Source organism: Schistocerca gregaria, chromosome 3 (genome assembly GCF_023897955.1).
Source record: "Schistocerca gregaria isolate iqSchGreg1 chromosome 3, iqSchGreg1.2, whole genome shotgun sequence".
NCBI lineage: Eukaryota > Metazoa > Arthropoda > Insecta > Orthoptera > Acrididae > Schistocerca > Schistocerca gregaria.
In genome coordinates this window covers 383180750-383199867 of record NC_064922.1, presented here as the reverse complement: position 1 = coordinate 383199867, position 19118 = coordinate 383180750, and the positions used below count along the sequence as shown (strand labels likewise).

General features: G+C 37.2%; 1 protein-coding gene across 1 annotated transcript in view; it reads right to left on the bottom strand.

The window, feature by feature from the left end:
- Window positions 1–19118, bottom strand: part of LOC126355023 (uncharacterized) — a 38448-nt gene that overhangs the window by 5570 nt on the left and 13760 nt on the right. The gene's annotated exons all lie outside the window — the stretch shown is intronic.

Below are 19118 nucleotides of genomic sequence, written 5' to 3'. Positions count from 1 at the left end.
ACCAACTACAAGTGTCAGTTGTCCTAAACTATAAATGGGTTGTTCTACTCTGAAACTGTTTCTCACCAACTTCAGATAAGAATTGCCTCCAACTTTGTCATACTTATGACTTCCTAACATTTTGCTCTTTTTGTACCAAACAGACTTGAGTTTCTCCTCAGATTTGTTTTCAAAACCATGAATCTACAACACAGTGCCTGTACCCACCAAATTGGTGCTTTATCTATATGCCAAACTACTATCAGAAGCAGCTTTCTGATGCTCACTGCAAGACTATCATCAATCTCACAGCCAAGCAACACAATGAGGGTGTTGGTTTCAGTTCTTAAAATAAGGAACCAATTTGGCACCAACACCTAAATCCACGCCTAACTAGGATATCATCAGCACAGCGGAACAGGCAGCTGTATGGTTTCTACTTGAAGCAACTGAAGAAGTATTTCACACAACCTATTATATTCTCATTTGAACAAAACCTACAAAACTAACCATCTCTACCAGGACAATGGCAGCCATACGGGAACTACGAGAAGATCTCTATATCATGGTGTAACCGGCCAACAAAGGTAACACAACTGTGGTCCAATCTCATCAGGATTACACTCAGAAACTGAGGGGTCTGCAAGAAAACAGTGCATACCAGACAATTGACACTGAACCCATCAAGAGGGGATCGAGGAAGACAATGGTCGTTCTCAAAGAATCTGGCTTGTCAGATGAGGTTATTACCAGGCTTTGATGGAGAGCAACAGATCCACTGAGATTTTATGGACAGTCTATGCCCCATTGTTAACAACACTGGTACCCCAACATACTCACACTCTAAGCACCTGAAGAATTTGCTTAGCCCTTATGTCGGGAAGTGTTCACATCACATTCACAACTCCAGGCAGTTTGCTGGATGCCTGAACAACTTTAGGCTTACGAGTACTGACATCCTTGTGAGCTTTCATGTTGCTTCTCTTTTACCAGAGTGCCTTTACAATAATCCTTAGAACTTGTTTGCCAGAAATTTGATACTGACAAGTAACCTTTTTTTAGGCATGTCTCAATGTCGACATACTTTCTTACTGAAGGTGCCTACTACAAGCAGATGGAAGGAGTAGGCATGGGGGTCCCCATTTACCAGTTGTCACTGACAAGTGTCCCCTGGAATCAGCCCAAAGGAAATACCTATGCCTATCTTCTGATAGGCAACAATGTCTTTGTCATACGGCCACATGGAAGAGAGATGCTCGATGACTTCTTCACACGTCTCAGTTCCATACAACAAAACATACATTTTACCATGGAAGTGTGGATGTCCTGATAACAAGGAAGGGGACAGCACATTGGGAAGACCTATGCCTACTCATGGACAACTGCTACCACCCTGTGCAGAGGAATGGCAAGCTAAAAATAGTGATACATAGTGCTCGCTCCCTTCCTGACAATGAGTCTTAACCAAAAACTTTAACATCTGATGATGGTATTCTGGAAGGAGGTCTACAACAAGTGAAAAATTCATAGAATCCTACGTCCTACAACCCCTTTACAACTGGCAGAAACAGAGGAGAAGTCTCAGGAGGATGCAGCTCCTGCATTTATTCATTTTTGTGACAATTATCTGGCAAGGAGGACAATTTCTTCGGAAGCACCAAGTGAAGGCAGTCTTCTGTCTACCAGCTAAAACATAGGCGCTGCTTGGTGGAGTCAAAGATGACCTCAGACTACAGAAATCCAAAGTCTATCACATATAGACGAACATCAAAGAAATCAGAATACGTAAAAATAACACTTTTGTAAAATTAAGTTATCTTGAGGAATACCCTAACAAGTAAGTCCATACAATTGATTTACACTGATAATTTTCACAGATTTTGCAATAAGCACATAAAAAATGAGCCAAAAATATTAACTACCAGCTAATTAACAGTCAACTCCATATTGCAATACATTTCAGAATTCAATTTCTCCAGTTTTGTAGTCACTTCATCCACACTATCTCATATGAGAAGACAACAGTAGCCATCAATAGACACCTCGAATAATAACTGCTTGGTTGCTCTTGTAAAGTTTCGTAGCTTAGAAGCCACATCACTGCTAGTTGTATATTAGAAGGGAAGTCGTTTCCATATTCGAAAAACAATAAGGGACCTCAGTCAGAGCCTTCTGGGACCCCATCAGTGATTTCACTCCGGTTAGAATAAGCTCCACTGTTTACACCAACTAAAGTAATACCTTCTTTTGGTAATACGTTGTCCATTGGTTGGCTATACCATCAGTTTCATAAAACCTCAGTTTATTTAGAAAATAGACTTAAAGAAAAATGTAATAATTCCAGTTCCAAGGTGTGAATATTACACAGCCAGTAACTGAACAATTTGTGATTGCAAAATAAAAACACAAATTATTGACACAATGAAAGACTGGTAGAAAAAGAGGATGAGAAGTTTGGATTCTGGAAAAATGTAGGAACACATGAAGAAGAGATTGTAGAAAGAGAAACCAATATTTATAACATTTTTCAAACCCAGTGAAAGCAAAACACATGGAGTGAAAAGTTCTACAACTTGTGCAGAAACTAGACTGCAATTACAAGAGTCAAAGGACAAGAAAGGAAAGAAGTCATGGAGAAGGGAGTAAGGGTTGTAGCTCATCCCCGAGGTTATTCAGTCTGTACATTAAGCAAGGAGTAATAAAATCAAAAGACAAATTTAGAAAGATAATTCAAGTTCAGACAGAAGACACAGAAACTGCTGAGACTTGCCAATGACATTGTAATTCTGTCAGGGAAGACAAGGGTTTGGATGATCAGTTGAATCGACTGGGAAGTGTCTTGAAAAGAGATTATAAGATGGATATTAACAAAAATAAAACAAGGGTACAGTATCCAAGTTAAATCAGATGATGCATAGGGAATTAGATTAGAAAATGAGACACTAAAATTAATAGATAAGTTTTGCTATTTTGGCATTAAAATAACTGATAATTGCTTAAGACAAAATAATCTGAAATGCATGCTGCCAATAGCAAAACAGCATTCTGGAAATGGGAAATTTAATAACCCAAAGTGTTAGAAAGTATTTTCCCTCTGACAACCATGCCTCCATCCTTGCTACCCTCCCTATTTTCCTTTCCCTGTTGCTTCATAACCTGGGTTGTGAGTAACTAAATCCACCTTCCCTTCTTCCCTTTCTTCCCCCTCTCTCCACCCTGATGAAGGAACATTTATTCCGAAAGCTAGGAACTTAAATTTTCGGTTGTTTTTTGTGTTTCTATCGGCTGTGCTGAGCTGAGGTAAGTACTGGCCAGCCCCTCTATCTCTTTGTTAGTAATTGTTTCACATCTTTATATGAGATTTTCCATTAATTAGTATGGTCATATTTTCTCCATCGCAGTAAAAATGAATACCTTTTTTTCTATGGAATTTCCCCAAATTCCAGATACAAGAGTGAATTTGTTGGCTACTAGGTATTCAGTCCAGGTTGCTTTTTCATCGAAACAGAGGAATCTGAAAAGCTCCACACATCTGCCCCGTAGATAAAAGTAGGGTCCCAAAAATGCAACCACATATCACCCGTAGACATACAAAGCACTGATGACAGAGTCATTTACTCATTAGCAAGCGTAAGTAGTCTGACTGCCACTGTCCTTTGGAATGTTTACAGCAGACCTTCTTCCAGAGTAAGAACAATTGGCAATCTCCCACTCGGTTCCATCTTTAGTGACCACCTGTTTAGAGGCATTCAACCAGATTCTGTGACAAATGAGGTGAGGACTGATGAAGATCTGCACCTGAATTTTCTCCTACTAATCCCACCTCAATCAAAGTGTCTTCATCTCCATTTGTCTTTGATACAAAAATACTCATGTTCATAAGTGAAGTCAATTTCCAATTCATCATTGGAATTCTCAAGAGACGTAACATTGCTTCATCAAAAGGTCCCTGCAGCTGAGACACATTCAAAAACATCTTTCATACATGAAGAATATTACCCAAATGACACCATATAAACTGTGGCACACTTGAATGTGCACTTGCCAAGATGCAACAATGAGCAGCAGAACCTCCACATGATGGTTGACTGTTGCCACTTCATCATTGGATTATCTACATATGTTCAGAAAAATGACAGTGGTGTCACATTGAGCCCCTTCTGCCATTTTAAGTAATCAAATGCAATGGCCAAGAAAATACAAACATTTTGCAAATCATAATGCATCATTGTAAAGAGAAGAAAAATTAGAAAGAAATCATAAGATTTCATGAACAAAGTAAAAAAAAAAACTTTATATGAAACAACCAAAATATGTGTCAAGAGTCATTTTTGACCACTTCCACCATTCTTGTGTTCATCCGTCCACTACATGAGAAGGAAGACTGACAAAATGTCGGCTACTGCAGAGGAGTGTCACTTCTACTAGTGTCACACAAAATATTATGAATCATTTTCCTGAAATGAATTGAATAAACAACTGGAAGAATATGAGGGTCATTTTTGAAAGAGAAGATCCTGCACAAAACACACTTTTAACTTATAACCGATAAATTGTCACAGAATGTTAAACAGAAAACCCATAATACTATCATTTATTGCTTTCAAGAAAGTACTTCATTCTGCAGATAGAGAAATAATCGATAACAACATTGGAGAACTTATTTTTAAAGTAAAACTAGCATATAAAATTTGTGAAACTCTAACAACTACAATACCTAAAGTGAAATTCATGGGAAAAATGTCTCACCCATTCCATATAAAATCGTGTGGGAGACAAGGGAATGGCTTATCACCTATACTGTTTAACTGTGTGTTAGAAAAAATTGTAATGATCTGGAATTTTGAAATAAAAGCAGCAAAAAATTGAACCAATAAGTCTGATAAGAAAACAAATGGAATTAGGGTAATCTGTCTAGCTTCGAAAATGATTTTGTGACAAATTCAGAAGATCTGACAGAATAAATCTTCTGGAATGAACAGACAGTAGAGCAGGACTAAGAATTTTAGCTGGAATAAAATTTCATGACAAATATGTAAGATGCACCACAATACATAGAAATACAAACAAGTAAAAATAGAGCAAGTTAGTATATTTCAATATCTTGAAGTAGCCATACAGTAAAATGGACTAGAAGAATTTGAAACAGGTTTAAGAGTTGGAAAAAATGGAAAAAGCATGTGGTTTATTTAGTATCTGTACTCCACAAACCATCCCGTTGGCACAAATGTAAACTATATGATCCAACAATATCTATCTAGCTGCTCTGTATCCATCTCAATGTCAGCTGGCAGGGATACTAAACTTTAACTAAAAATACAAGTAATGCACCTCTAGAAATACAAAACTGAAAGAGTATGCCATTAACAATTTACAATGAACAGAACACTTGAAATATGAAATATTAGAAAAATAATTGCTGTAATACCAACTACAGATGGTTGGAAAATGAGAAGATCTTCCAAAATATACAGCAAATATCAGAAGTAAAACCAAAACAAAGATTAATCTTCTTTAGGCACCTCTCCATAATGAATGAGTACAGTCTAACGAAACAAATATTTCTGTATTTCTGGAAAAAAAAACCAATGCTAAATAAAGAGCACTTTCTGGGCAAATCAGAAACAAGTTGGACAGACGAAAGAAAAAGATACTATGGGGGGAAAATATAAGGAGTGATGGAATAATAGGAAATGACAAAGAAAGAAAAGGCACTGGAGTTGTTATGTGGTCCCAGTTGATCAATATGAAGACATTAAAAAAATCACCATAGTAATAAAACATTAAGTGCATAATAAATTGCATTTTTTTAATGCATAGCGTTGACCTTTACTTATTGGTACAATGACATACTCATGGAAGCAATTTTGACAACTGCATGCTAGGGGTAAAGGTGCTCCTTGTTGCATATCTTGTGAGATTGCACTTTGATCCCTACTTTACATAAATATTGTGCCTTATGCATTCCTACACCATTCATCAGATTGTGATGAAACTTTGTTGAGTATTTGTGTTCATGTCTGCAAAGTTTTCCGAGTTTAGTAGAGGTGACAAAGAAGATCCCTGACATTTGGCAGTGCTGTTGCCAGCTTTCAACTTAACCGCAAATGGCTGCAAGCAAAAAGAATACTTATGGAGCTGTGATAATACTGAGGCATTGCCACAGAGACATATACAAAATCAATTATACAATAGTATATAGTTTAGCAACAATTGGTGTGTTTCCAGTGCATGAGTGTGCACATATGACATCATTGAATTAAATTAAATACAAACAGTGACATTTTAATTAATATATGACACAATACATGGTGTTAAATGTGAAATTCCAAATACTCATCAACATTAGATAATAGATATTACATTCATTTTCCTTTCTTTTTCCAAGTGATTTTTCAGTAGTAATCACTAGAGACCAGATTATATGCATTTGCATATTTGGCTCCTTTTCACCAGTTATTGCATATTATAACTAAAAACTAGTGACGATACATATTTTTGCTCTATGTTTACAATATTTTAAAAATTTAGACGTGCATTCTCTAGCTCAATCTAGTTTTGACGCCTCACAGATTTACCACGACCTAGAACTGCGTGCAGTCGCTAACAGAGAGGTCACTGCCTAGTGAAATTACAGGAGAGGAGCAGGAACAGGCAGACAGAGTCAATGCTCCTGCATCCACGCTCCCAGTTAATCCCCTCCACTGCCATACCGTATGTGTTGGCAACAATTAAATTAAAGTACGCAAGCTTATAGTCACCCGTCCACTGTTTCAGTTTAGCTGTACATTTACTTGTACACAGTTGAACATGTTTACGACGTGTGGAGTGTAATTTGTTGTGTTCCATGCCACACGAGAAAAGAAACTTCGTTTCGTGGATAGCTGACCATCCTGGAACATTTACATATGACAGAATTGTTTTATATTGTCAAGTTTGCGAGAAAAACGTTTTGTGCAACGTTTCAAATAGACCAGCATGCCAAGACAAGTCTTCATGTCACAGGGATACAAGAAAAAGGACCACAACAACTTCTGACAGCTGCAAGTTGCAGGAACAGGGATTTGTCTAAAGGTAACCAAAAAAGTTGGTTTACATGGAGCTATGTGAAGCATTCATTGCAAGCAATATTCCTCTTCACAGACTTACAAACCCTATCCTCAAAGGCTTCCTGTAAAAATATTGGTTAAATCAAAATAAACCAGATGAATCAACATGGCGTAGAAAGTACATACCGACAATATACGTAAATGTTCTGGAAGAAAAACACAATGAACTCAAGGACAGCATTATCTGGATTTCAGTTGACTGGGCAGTTTTTTAGATTAAAAGGCCTCGGGAAAGTATGGGGTGGGCTGCAATCTCCAAGAGTTCACAGCAAATACAGGACGTTCTTGGATCAAGGAACAGTCGGAATTGTAGTTGTAAATTGTTGTAGTTGTGCTGGGAAAGTCCCTGAGCTTCAAGTGCTAATAGAAAGCACAGAAGCTGAAATCGTTATAGGTACAGAAAGCTGGCTAAAGCCTGAAATAAGTAGTCTCAGACGGTGTTCAGGAAAGATAGATTAGGCAAAATTGGTGGTGGAGTGTTTGTGTCTGTCAGTAGTGGTTTATCTTGTAGTGAAGTCGAAGTAGATACTCCATGCGAATTGGTATGGGTGGAGGTTATACTTAACAGTCAAACTAAGTTAATAATTGGCTCCTTCTACTGACCCCCAGACTCCGATGATATAGTTGCTGAACAGTTCAGAGAAAATTTGAGTCTCGTAACAAATAAATACCTCACTCATACGGTTATAGTTGGTGGGGACTTCAACCTTCCCTCGATATGTTGGCAAAAATACTTGTTCAAAACCGGTGGTAGGCAGAAAACATCTTCCAAGATTGTCCTAAATGCTTTTTCCGAAAATTATTTCGAGCAGTTAGTCCACGAACCCACGCGAATTGTAAATGGTTGCGAAAACACACTTGACCTCTTAGCCACGAACAATCCAGAGCTAATAGAGAGCATCATGACTGATACAAGGATTAGTGATCACAAGGTCGTTGTAGCTAGGCTCCATACCATTTCTTCCAAATCCACCAGAAACAAACGCAAAATAATTTTATTTAAAAAAGCAGATAAAGTGTCACTAGAAGCCTTCCTAAGAGACAATCTCCATTCCTTCAGAACTGACTAAGCAAATGTAGACGAGATGTGGCTCAAATTCAAAGATATAGTAGCAACAGCAATTGAGAGATTCATACCTCATAAATTGGTAAGAGATGGAACTGATCCCCCATGGTACACTAAACAGGTCCGAACGCTGTTGCAGAGGAACCGGAAAAAGCATGCAAAGTTCAGAAGAATGTGAAATCCCAAAAATTGGCTAAAATTTACAGATCCGCGAAATTTGGCACGGACTTCAATGTGAGATGCCTTTAATAGGTCCCAGCGCGAGACATTGTCTCGAAATTTGGTAGAAAATCCAAAGAAATTCTGGTCGTATGTAAAGCACACAAGCGGTAAGACGCAGTCAATACCTTTGCTGCACAGTGTCGATGGTACTGTTACCGACGACTGTGCCGCTAAAGCGAAGCTATTGAAAGCAGTTTTCCGAAATTCCTTCACCAGGGAAGACGAATGGAATATTCCAGAATTTGAAACACGAACAGCTGCTAGCATGTTTTTCTTCGAAGTAGATACCTTAGGGGTTGGGAGCAACTCAAATCGCTTGATACGGGCAAGATTGTATACCGATTAGGTTCCGTTCAGATTACGCTGATACAACAGCTCCCTACTTAGCAATCATATACAACCGCTCGCTCACCCATAGAACTGTATCTGCAGATTGGAAAATTGCGCAGGTCGCATCAGTGTTTAAGAAGGGTAGTAGGAGTAATCCATCGAACTACAGACCTATATCAGTGATGTCGGTTTGAAGTAGGGTTTTGGAGCATATACTGTATTCAAACATTATGAATCATCTCGAAGGGAACGATCTATTGATACGTAATCAGCATGGTTTCAGAAAGCATCGTTTTTGTGCAACGCAGCTAGCTCTTTATTCACACGAAGTAATGGCCGTTATCGATGGGGGATCTCAAGTTGATTCCGTATTTCTAGATTTCCAGAAAGCTTTTGACACCGTTCCTCACAAGCGACTTCTAAGCAAGCTGCGGGCCTATGGGGTATCGTCTCAGTTGTACGACTGGATTCATGATTTCCTGTCAGGAAGGTTGCAGTTCGTAGTAATAGACGGAAAATCATCGAGTAAAACTGAAGTGATATCAGGTGTTCGCCAGGGAAGCGCCCTGGGACCTCTGCTGTTCCTGATCTATATAAATGACCTGGGTGACAATCTGAGCAGTTCTCTTAGGTTGTTTGCAGATGATGCTGTAATTTACCGCCTAGTAAGGTCACCTGAAGACCTGTATCAGTTGCAAAGCAATTTAGAAAAGATTGCTGTATGGTGTGGCAGGTGTCAGTTGACACTAAATAACGAAAAGTGTGCGGTGATCCACATGAGTTCCAAAAGAAATCCGTTGGAATTTGATTACTAGATAAATAGTACAATTCTCAAGGCTGTCAATTCAACTAAGTACCTGGGTGTAAAAATTACGAACAACTTCAGTTGGAAAGACCACATAGATAATATTGTGGGGAAGGCGAGCCAAAGGTTGTGTTTCATTGGCAGGACACTTAGAAGATGCAACAAGTCCACTAAAGAGACAGCTTACACTACACTCGTTCGTCCTCTGTTAGAATATTGCTGCGTGGTGTGGGATCCTTACCAGGTGGGATTGACGGAGGATGTCGAAAGGGTGCAAAAAAGGGCAGCTAGTTTTGTTTGATCACGTAATAGGGGAGAGAGTGTGGCAGATATGATACGCGAGTTGGTACGCAAGTCATTAAAACAAAGACTTTTTCGTCGCGGTGAGATCTATTTATGAAATTTCAGTCACCAACTTTCTCTTCCAAATGCGAAAATATTTTGTTGAGCCCAACCTACATAGGTAGGAATGATCATTAAAATAAAATCAGAGCTCGAACAGAAAGGTTTAGGTGTTCGTTTTTCCCGTGCGCTGTTCGGGAGTGGAATGGTAGGGAGATAGTACGATTATGGTTCGATGAACCCTCTGCCAAGCACTTAAATGTGAATTGCAGAGTAATCATGTAGATGTAGATGTATACACTTGTGACTGTTACATTGCAAATTTAATTGTTGGTGCCTTAAAAGGAGAGCCTTCTTCCTCCTATTTAGAGGCCTGCAAAGAACTTGAAAAACTAAATCATTCTACAATTGCCACATTTGTGAATAAGGGTATTAGAAAAATATTTTCAGAATCTTCTGCAGATGAAAGGGTGTTTGTGTTTATTTCTGCCGATGCTCCCTGTATGATCAAAGCAAGATGAGTCCTCCGAGTATTTTATTCCAATTTGATTCATGTGACGTGCTCTGCTCATGGCGTACATCGCCTTGCTGAAGAAGTACGTTCCACGTTTGTGCCTGTAAATAAACTGATTTCATCCATGAAGAAAATGTTTCTAAAGGCTTCTGCCTGCACAAGACCTACAAAGAAAAATTACCAAATGTGCCTTTACCTTCCAAACCAGTGGTAAATCACTGGGGTACATGAGTCAAAGCTGTGTTGTTTTACAATGAACATTTTGAGGCCATTAGAGAGGTAGTAAATGACTTCCATATCGCAGAGCCTTTGGCAGTTTGCCAGTGCAAGGAAGTTTTTAAGGATTCCAATATTAAAACAGACATTGCTGTGATTAGCACTCATTTTTCTCATATACCTGCAAGCATTAAAAAGCTTGACACTCAAATATTGGCACTGAATGAATATATTCAGTTAATCAATAAAATTATTCTAGTGAACTCTTCATTGCCACAGGTATTCGCAAGAAAACTTAAAATAAATTTGAAAACATTTCAAACAATAACCCAGGCTTTGAACCGTTGTCCCAAATTGATAGTTTTATTAATGAGATGGCTTAACTTTTACCAGAAACAATAAGTGCCAACATAGCACCCAAATTCAAATTCTGCCCAGTTACCTCAGTTGATATAGAACGGTCCTTTTCTACTTATAAAAATGTTTTGAGTGATCAAAGACACAATCTTACTTCCACACATTTGGAACAGTTCTTTGTCGTTTATGTTTACAATAGCAGAAAAATGTAAAATAAATTGGAAATGATCTTTTGGGCCAATGGCATTAATTAAAAGTTAACGCTGTTCAAAAAATTTCATGACTGTCTTTTGTTTTTTAAATAAAATATTACAGAGTTTTTGTACGTGCCCCTCTACGTGTAATATATCTAGAAGATGGTCCTGTACATATCGACTGTTTTGCTGCGACTCATTCGATCACATACATTTGTTACCAACAACTATAGCAAAGAAGGAACAATTCTTGAAACACAGTATTTGTCCCCATTCTGCAAATTTTTAGAAAATAATCCCAAAAAGGTCCCCTTCCTAACCTCTACCAGAAGTAATTCAGAAAATGATAGCAGTGTTCTAAATGTACCGATTTTTCACATGGCCAGTGTTATTCCTCGTAATTGATATGCACAGGTTCGGCTCTGAGATAAAATTCATGCAGTAACTACCATGTTTTTATATTACTTGATCTTGCATATTTTGACACTTTTCATTCATTTTTAATCATTTTTCACCCATATTGCATACATATTTTAAGGTTCTTATGATACATATAATCCGGTTTCTATTTTATTTATTTATTTATTTATTTATTCATCCATCCATGAACATTTGAAAATGTATGGATGTTGTCAGTTTGTGTACATTCATATATTTATACAGTTTGCTGTTACCTGTAGTTAAACATTGTGACATATAAGTTATTTACAGACCTTATCAAAACATTACATTTAGTTAAATATTGTGAAACAAGAGTTATTCACAATCACTGTGTGCTAAGGGATTCACTTATAGTGTAAAAGCAGTGTTCCTGCAAAAACAATTTAAGATTTTTCCTAAAGTGGTACATGTTATCTGTTTCTTTTATTTTCTGTGGCCGTATTATACAGTTTTACACCTTCATACAAGAAGCTATTTCGAGTCTTATGTTTATTCTTCCTGTCTAGGTGAAGACAGTGACTTGTTCTTGTACTATAAGAAAACTGCTATTTGTGCTATAATTTTCTATGTTTTTCTTAACGTCTGCTGTGGTTTGGAATATAAATTCACAAGGAACAACTAGAATTTCTAATATTTTGAAAAGTTCTCTGCAGTTGGCCCACTTACTGCTTTTTGTTATAATTCTTATTGCTCTCCTTTGCATTTTAAATACTGTTTGTAAATTCTGAGCACTGTTTCCCCAGAAAATAATACCATAATTTATTACTGAATGAACATAACTAAATCAATTATGCCCACCGAAGTAACTTCTAACTGCTTTGTTTATACCTCAAACAGAAAAGAAAAAGGCATCTTGAGCTTCAGCAACAGACAAGCAATGGGAAGCAAGACTCGATACTTTTCGAGTACACATGGCTCAATCTAGATTAACACTCTCATTGATTTACATCTAGATGCATCCCATTGTAATACTAATTATGACAACAGTTTTCATCCAAGTGTGGTTATGAATAATGGGTAAGTTACGTGTGCATTACAGTGCCCTCAAATTCAACCCAAACCATTGTCAATGGTAGTATCATGTGACAAGTTAGCCTAAACATTTCTTGGCAAACATATGCAAGTACAGTTTATGTCCCCAAATGGCATATTTTGTGCAACAAATATCATGCATGAGAATTACGTAAGAACATTCAAAGTACAATGGCTAATTTACAATTGTTCTTTATCACTACCACCACTGCCAAAGGCAGATCACAAATTTCTTCAAATTTGTTTTACGAAAAATTCTGATGAACAAGTCAATCAATGGTGTCAATTCAATATTGGTAATAAAAAAGAAATTGTCACTAAATTACAAATTCCATTCAATCAACACAACAAATTATTTCAATTGTCCGGAACTGTCCTTAAACAAATACCGGCTGATTCAAGCTGAGAAAACATCCGCTTGCCAGCACAAAAGACAGTAGAATGCACCAACTAATAATGAAGCTGTGACATTTATAGTTGCCAAATAAATCTTCTAAAACTGATTCCGGTACAACACATAGCTTATGACAGAACTGTGTCAAAACCAAAGCAGTGGACTGTATTTCCTAGATGCACCCAGAGCTACAGGCAAAACTTTTCTCATTTCATTTATTTTAGCAACCATATGATAATGAAAAGACATTGCACTGCCAATCGTATCATCTGGAATTGGGGCACCTCTTTTGGATGGTAGCCCAACAGTACAATCAACACTGAAATTGCCACTGAATATGCAAATCAATGAGATATCAACGTGTAATATCAACAAAAATTCTGGAATGGGTAAAGTGCTTAAATCATGTCACATCATTATGTGAGACAAACATAATCTACCACTCAAAAAAGGTTAGGAAGCATTTCATCATACACAGAGATTTGAGGGGAAATTAAGAAACTTCTCTTTGGTGGGACACTCATTTTATCATCTAGCAATTTTCGACAAATTGCACCAGTTACACTGCATTCAGCAGCCACTGATGAAATTAATGCATCAGCAGTTTTGCAGCAAAATCTGCAGAAATTCACTTTAAAGGCCAATGTCTGTCTACAACTACAACACGACACATCTGAATGTTTTACAAAACAATTGCTGGATACTAAGAATGACAAAATAGCAATCTATGAATTCACACAATAAATCACAGTGCTAACGAACTTATGTACAATCACAGTAACCACAGATGAATTGACTAACAAAGTTTTCCCACATATTGCAGAGAATTACAAAACTGATCAGTGGCTCACTGCATGTTCTATATTAACAGCCAAAAATAGTGATGTCAAAGGCACCAATTTCAGCATTCAAAATGAAATACCAGGTGAATCAACAATGTAATGAATCAGTCACTTTATTTGCCAGGTATGCCGCCTCGTCTTTTAACACCAAAAATTGGTATGCCTATCATTCATCTCTGAAAAATAAAGCCATAACAACTTTAGAGTGGTACACGGCTTTCAGTGAAAAAGATGATATCATTGGGAGCTCCTATGTGGGCTAGTGATGGAGCCCATCAGGGATACGGTGGGCAGGTTGGGATAGAAAGACAATGTCAGGTTGGGATAGAAAGGCGATGTCCTCTGTGTTTTCTTTTTAGAGGCCTCGTCTAAGATGTGGAGGCTCTGTCAGTGGCAAGTGAGCAGACTGAATGCACTCAGCTGCAAATTGTGGTTCACGTTGGTATGAATGACACCTGTCGCCTGGCGTCAGAGGTCATCTTCGGTTCTTACAGGTGGTTGGCTGCTTAGGTGAAGGCATCTATCCTCGTTCAGGGGGTGGAACCAGAGCTAGTATTCTGCAGCATAGTCCCCAGAATTGATCGCTGTCCTCTGGCTTGAAGCTCAGAGGGAGCCTTAAACCAGAGGCTCAGATGATTTTGTGGCTATCTCAGATGTGGATTTCCCAACCTCCACTATTGGATGGAGTATTGTAGGAACAGGTCAGGCAGGCACTACATGCAGGAAATGTTTACTAAGATAGCAGACGATGTATGGCGTGCACATGTTGGTTTTTTAGGATAGAGAAATCCCTCCACAAGTTTGATAAGATGCATTCCGATTAAAGGTAGCATTCATCACAGTATATAGGAGAAATAAAATGTTTATTTAGTATTAGATAATTGTAGAACACCTAAGGGAAAGGTCCCAGGACTAGCCTTGTTTAAAAACGGTAATAATATTCAGATAGTACTAGGGACTTAAAACTGGCTGCAACCAGATATTAATAGCGATTAAACTTTAAACTTCGATTGGACTATGTTCAAACCGTTGTAAGTACATCTGCTAGCCTGCAGGTGGCGTATGCCATCATGGGATCAAAATTAGTGTCATCTTTCCAGCACTGGCAGGGTATATCGCTAAGATAAGTTGAACGCTGGTGGTGGAGACACATTTATAGCCATAGCAAAATAAAACTAGAAAATGTTGGTGTCAGAGGCCCAGTCTATGAGTGGGTAATGTCATATCTACAAAACAGACACCAAATAGTTGAAATCTTGTACAAAGAAGGAAAAAATTAACTTCCTATAATCACAAAAACAGTGTATTAAATACGGTGTGCTGCAGGGTTCCATACTGGGACCAATCTTGTTCTTGCTGTTTGTAAATGACCTGGAACCATCCAGCCCTAGCTATAAGTACATTAAATATGCCAATGATACAAATATACTTATCAAAGGAAAGACCCAGAAGAGCTCCCAAATGAAATAAAAAAGAGCACTTCACATGTATCAGAATGGTTCACAATGAACAACTTAATAATAAACACACATAAAACACACACTATGCATCTACACACAGTGCAGAATAAACAGCCTTTAACTGAAACCATAGAACTGTTAGACAAAAGACTTGAAATTGTAAATAGCACCAAATTTTTGGGAGTTTGGATCAAAGATGACCTAAGATGGTAGAAACACACAGAACACCTATGTAGTAAATTAAATACCATTTGTTATAGTATAAAAATTCTTGCTGGATGCACATCAATGCAAGCCATAAAAAAATGTGTACTATGCCCATGCAGAATCACTACTAAGATATGGTTTAATTTGCTGGGGAAATTCACCACCCAGCAAAAGCTGTTTTACTGCTCAAAAAAGAATTGTAAGAACCATGGAAGACTCAGCACCTCAATCTTCATGCAAACCTTCATTTAAAAAGCTTCATACTCTTCCATTACCATGCCTAGATATCCTAGAAAGAATAATGTTTATAAGGAAAATCGCAGATGAAAATAGCACAATTGCTCCAAAAACCAAAATTATCCATTCACACAACACAAGGAATAATCAATATTTACATACACAGTTTTCACATACAACACTAAAACAAAAAGGACCCTTGCAAGCAGAAAAAAACAGTATAACAATCTACCTAAAAAAATTAAGGCAATAACTCGTCTGCATAAGTTCAAAACTGCAGTGAGTGACTACTTGCTACAGAATTGCTACTATAGTGTTGATGAATATTTATCTACAATGTAAACATGTGAAAAATTTAAATAGTTTATACAATTAAGGCCAAAATAAAAAATGTGTACATGTAGATTTATCTGTGTATTATATGTGGTCTATTACATATGTGTGTGTGTCTGTATAATCAAGGCCGAAAGTATGAAATGTGTGCATGTAAAATTTATTTGTGTATTTGTGAAATATTATTCCCATATGTTAGAGTTATACTGCTATATAGTGAAAACCATACAACATTTTTTTCTGTTAAATTACATTGCATTGACTTGTCCTGTATCATTATGTTCACCTGTAAAGTGTTTGATTCACAGCACCAATAAATAAACAATACAATACAATTTTGGTGGAGACAAATGTTAAAGGTGGATCAAACACTATCATCAGATACTTTTATAGATGCTCCTGCCTCTGCAGCAGTAGTGGCTGAACATTTAAGGGGAAACTTGAAGATATCTCATGTAATTTTCCTGGTTGTATTATAGTACTAGTTGGAGATTTAAACTTAATAACTGTGGACTGGGAGACTCAAGTGATTAGGACACTTAGTTGGGACAGTGAATTGTGTGAAATAGTTCTAAATGACTTATCTGAAAATAACCTTGAGCAGTTAACCAGAGAACTGATTCATGACAATAACATCTTAAATACGCTGGTGACAAACATTTTCGAACTTTTCCACTCAGCGTAGAATATGGGATCAGTGATCATAAGGCCATTACAGAGTCCATTACAATATCACTGAATACAGCTGTAAATAGGAATACAAAGGAAGGTAGGAAGATCTTCCTGCTTAGCAAAAATGACAAGAAACAGATTTTAGCTACCTTAACAGCCACCTAGGAAATTTCATCTTGAGCACTAACAATGGTGAGTATCAACGGATGAAGTTCAACAGTATTGTATAATATGCTTTTGACAGATATGTGCTGCGTAAATTTGTGACTGGTAAAACAGACCTGATGTGGTTCAACAGCCATGTTAGAAAGTTGCTACGAAAACAAAGATAGCTTCACCAGAAATTTAAACACAGCCAAAACCTCCAGAACAAGCAAAAACTTAACAAAAGTCAAAACTATTGTTTATTTTTATTGATGTACTTTTTTATATTTTTTTTTATTTATTTATTTTTCATGGAGACAGCAACTGGTGTCTTTTGCAAACGTCATAGCATTTTTTTTACAAGCTTAGAGCTTAGTACAGTCATATATACATGATACAAATGTACCATTGTACCTAATAAGGCACAAATTGGGTGTTACATCGTACCTATTACAAATATTCAGATTTTACACAACTATATCAATCAAGAAATATTTCAGTTTCACTTTGAATGAGTTCCCTTTGTGGCACCTTATAGAGCTCGGTAATCTGTTGTACCATATTTGACCACTATGGTCCGTTGTTTTTAATTTTGTTCTTTGTCTGTAGTAGCAGTCTTTATTTATTGTATTATAGGCATGCATACCGGAGCACTTTGTTGCTTTGTTTTGATGTGTCACAAAAAATATAATTAATTTGTAAAGATACAGTGAGTAGACTGTGAGGTATTTATGATGAACAAAGATTTCCCTGCATGAATCTCTATACTCTAATCCATGGATAATTCTGATTGCTCTTTTCTGTAGGGTTAATATTCTGCTCATATGTATGTTGGCAGCACAACCCCATATCTCTATCCCGTAATTAATCTGTGCAAAAATGGTTCCATAATAAATTGTTTTTAATGTCTGATGTGGAACTACTTTTGATAACTGGCTGATTAGATGTAATGAACTGCTGATTTTATTGAATAAAAATTTGATATGGTTTACCCATCTTAGATTTTCATCTAGGTGAATACCTAGAAATCTGCAGCCTTCTGTGTCCACTATTTCAATTCCACCTATGTTACTGATACAGGTTTGGTGTGAGTTTGTAAGTTTAAATGGCAATAACTGAGATTTACTGATATTAACTTTCAAACCTTGACCTTGGAAATAAGTAGTTATTTGACGTAGTCCCTCAGTTCCTACCAACATTAACTCATCATTTTGTTTACCAAGAAATAACAGTGAGGTATAATCTGCATAAGTTACCAATTGAGAGTTGAAAGGTTGCTCTATATTATTTATGTACACTAGGAAAAGGAAAGGGCCCAAAATTGAGCCCTGGGGTACACCTTGTGTGACTGGCCATATTTGGACTGGAAATTAATGATCGAATTATTGATTTTGTAAGTCAGCTTTATACACTGCTTGCAGTTAAATAAATATGTAGCCAGCAATTGCATGGATGCAGAATTTACATTGTATGACTCAAGTTTACTTAAAAGTAACCCATGGTTTACCGAGTCAAAAGCTTTAGTAAGGTCTAGAAATATGCCAGCTGTTTGCATTCCTTGATCAAGGGCACCATATGTTTTGTGAAGAAATTCCGTAATTGCTGTGATAGTACTATGATATTTTCGGAGTCCATGTTGTGTCTCTGTTAGGAACTTATTTTTCAAGAAATAGTCACTAAGTTGTGTCAGTAGCACAACTTCAAATACTTTGCTGAAGACAGGTATTAATGATATGGGCCTGAAATTTGAAACCTCTTCCTTGGATCCTGTTTTATGCATTGGTTTAACTGTGCTCCATTTCAATACATTTGGAAAGGAGAACCATGCAAGAAGCATTTAGCAAATTCGAAAGTAAAAGTGTATCTATCTTCTTGACAGAAATGGTTCAAATGGCTATAAGCACTATGGGACTTAACATCTGAGGTCAACAGTCCCCTAGACTTAGAACTACTTAAACCTAACCATCCTAAGGACATCACACACATCCATGCCCGAGGCAGGATTCGAACCTGCGATCGTAGCAGCAGCACAGTTCTGGATTGAAGTGCCGCTCGGACACAGGGGCCGGCTCTTGACAGAAAATTCTAATTTTAAGTATCATGATAAATCAGTAAACAATCAAAGCCATCTGTCAAGACAATGTGACCGTAATGTTACTGAAACACAGGATGAAACAGAAAAGGCCAGAATACAAAACATCTTTTTTACAAAACTGTTTCAG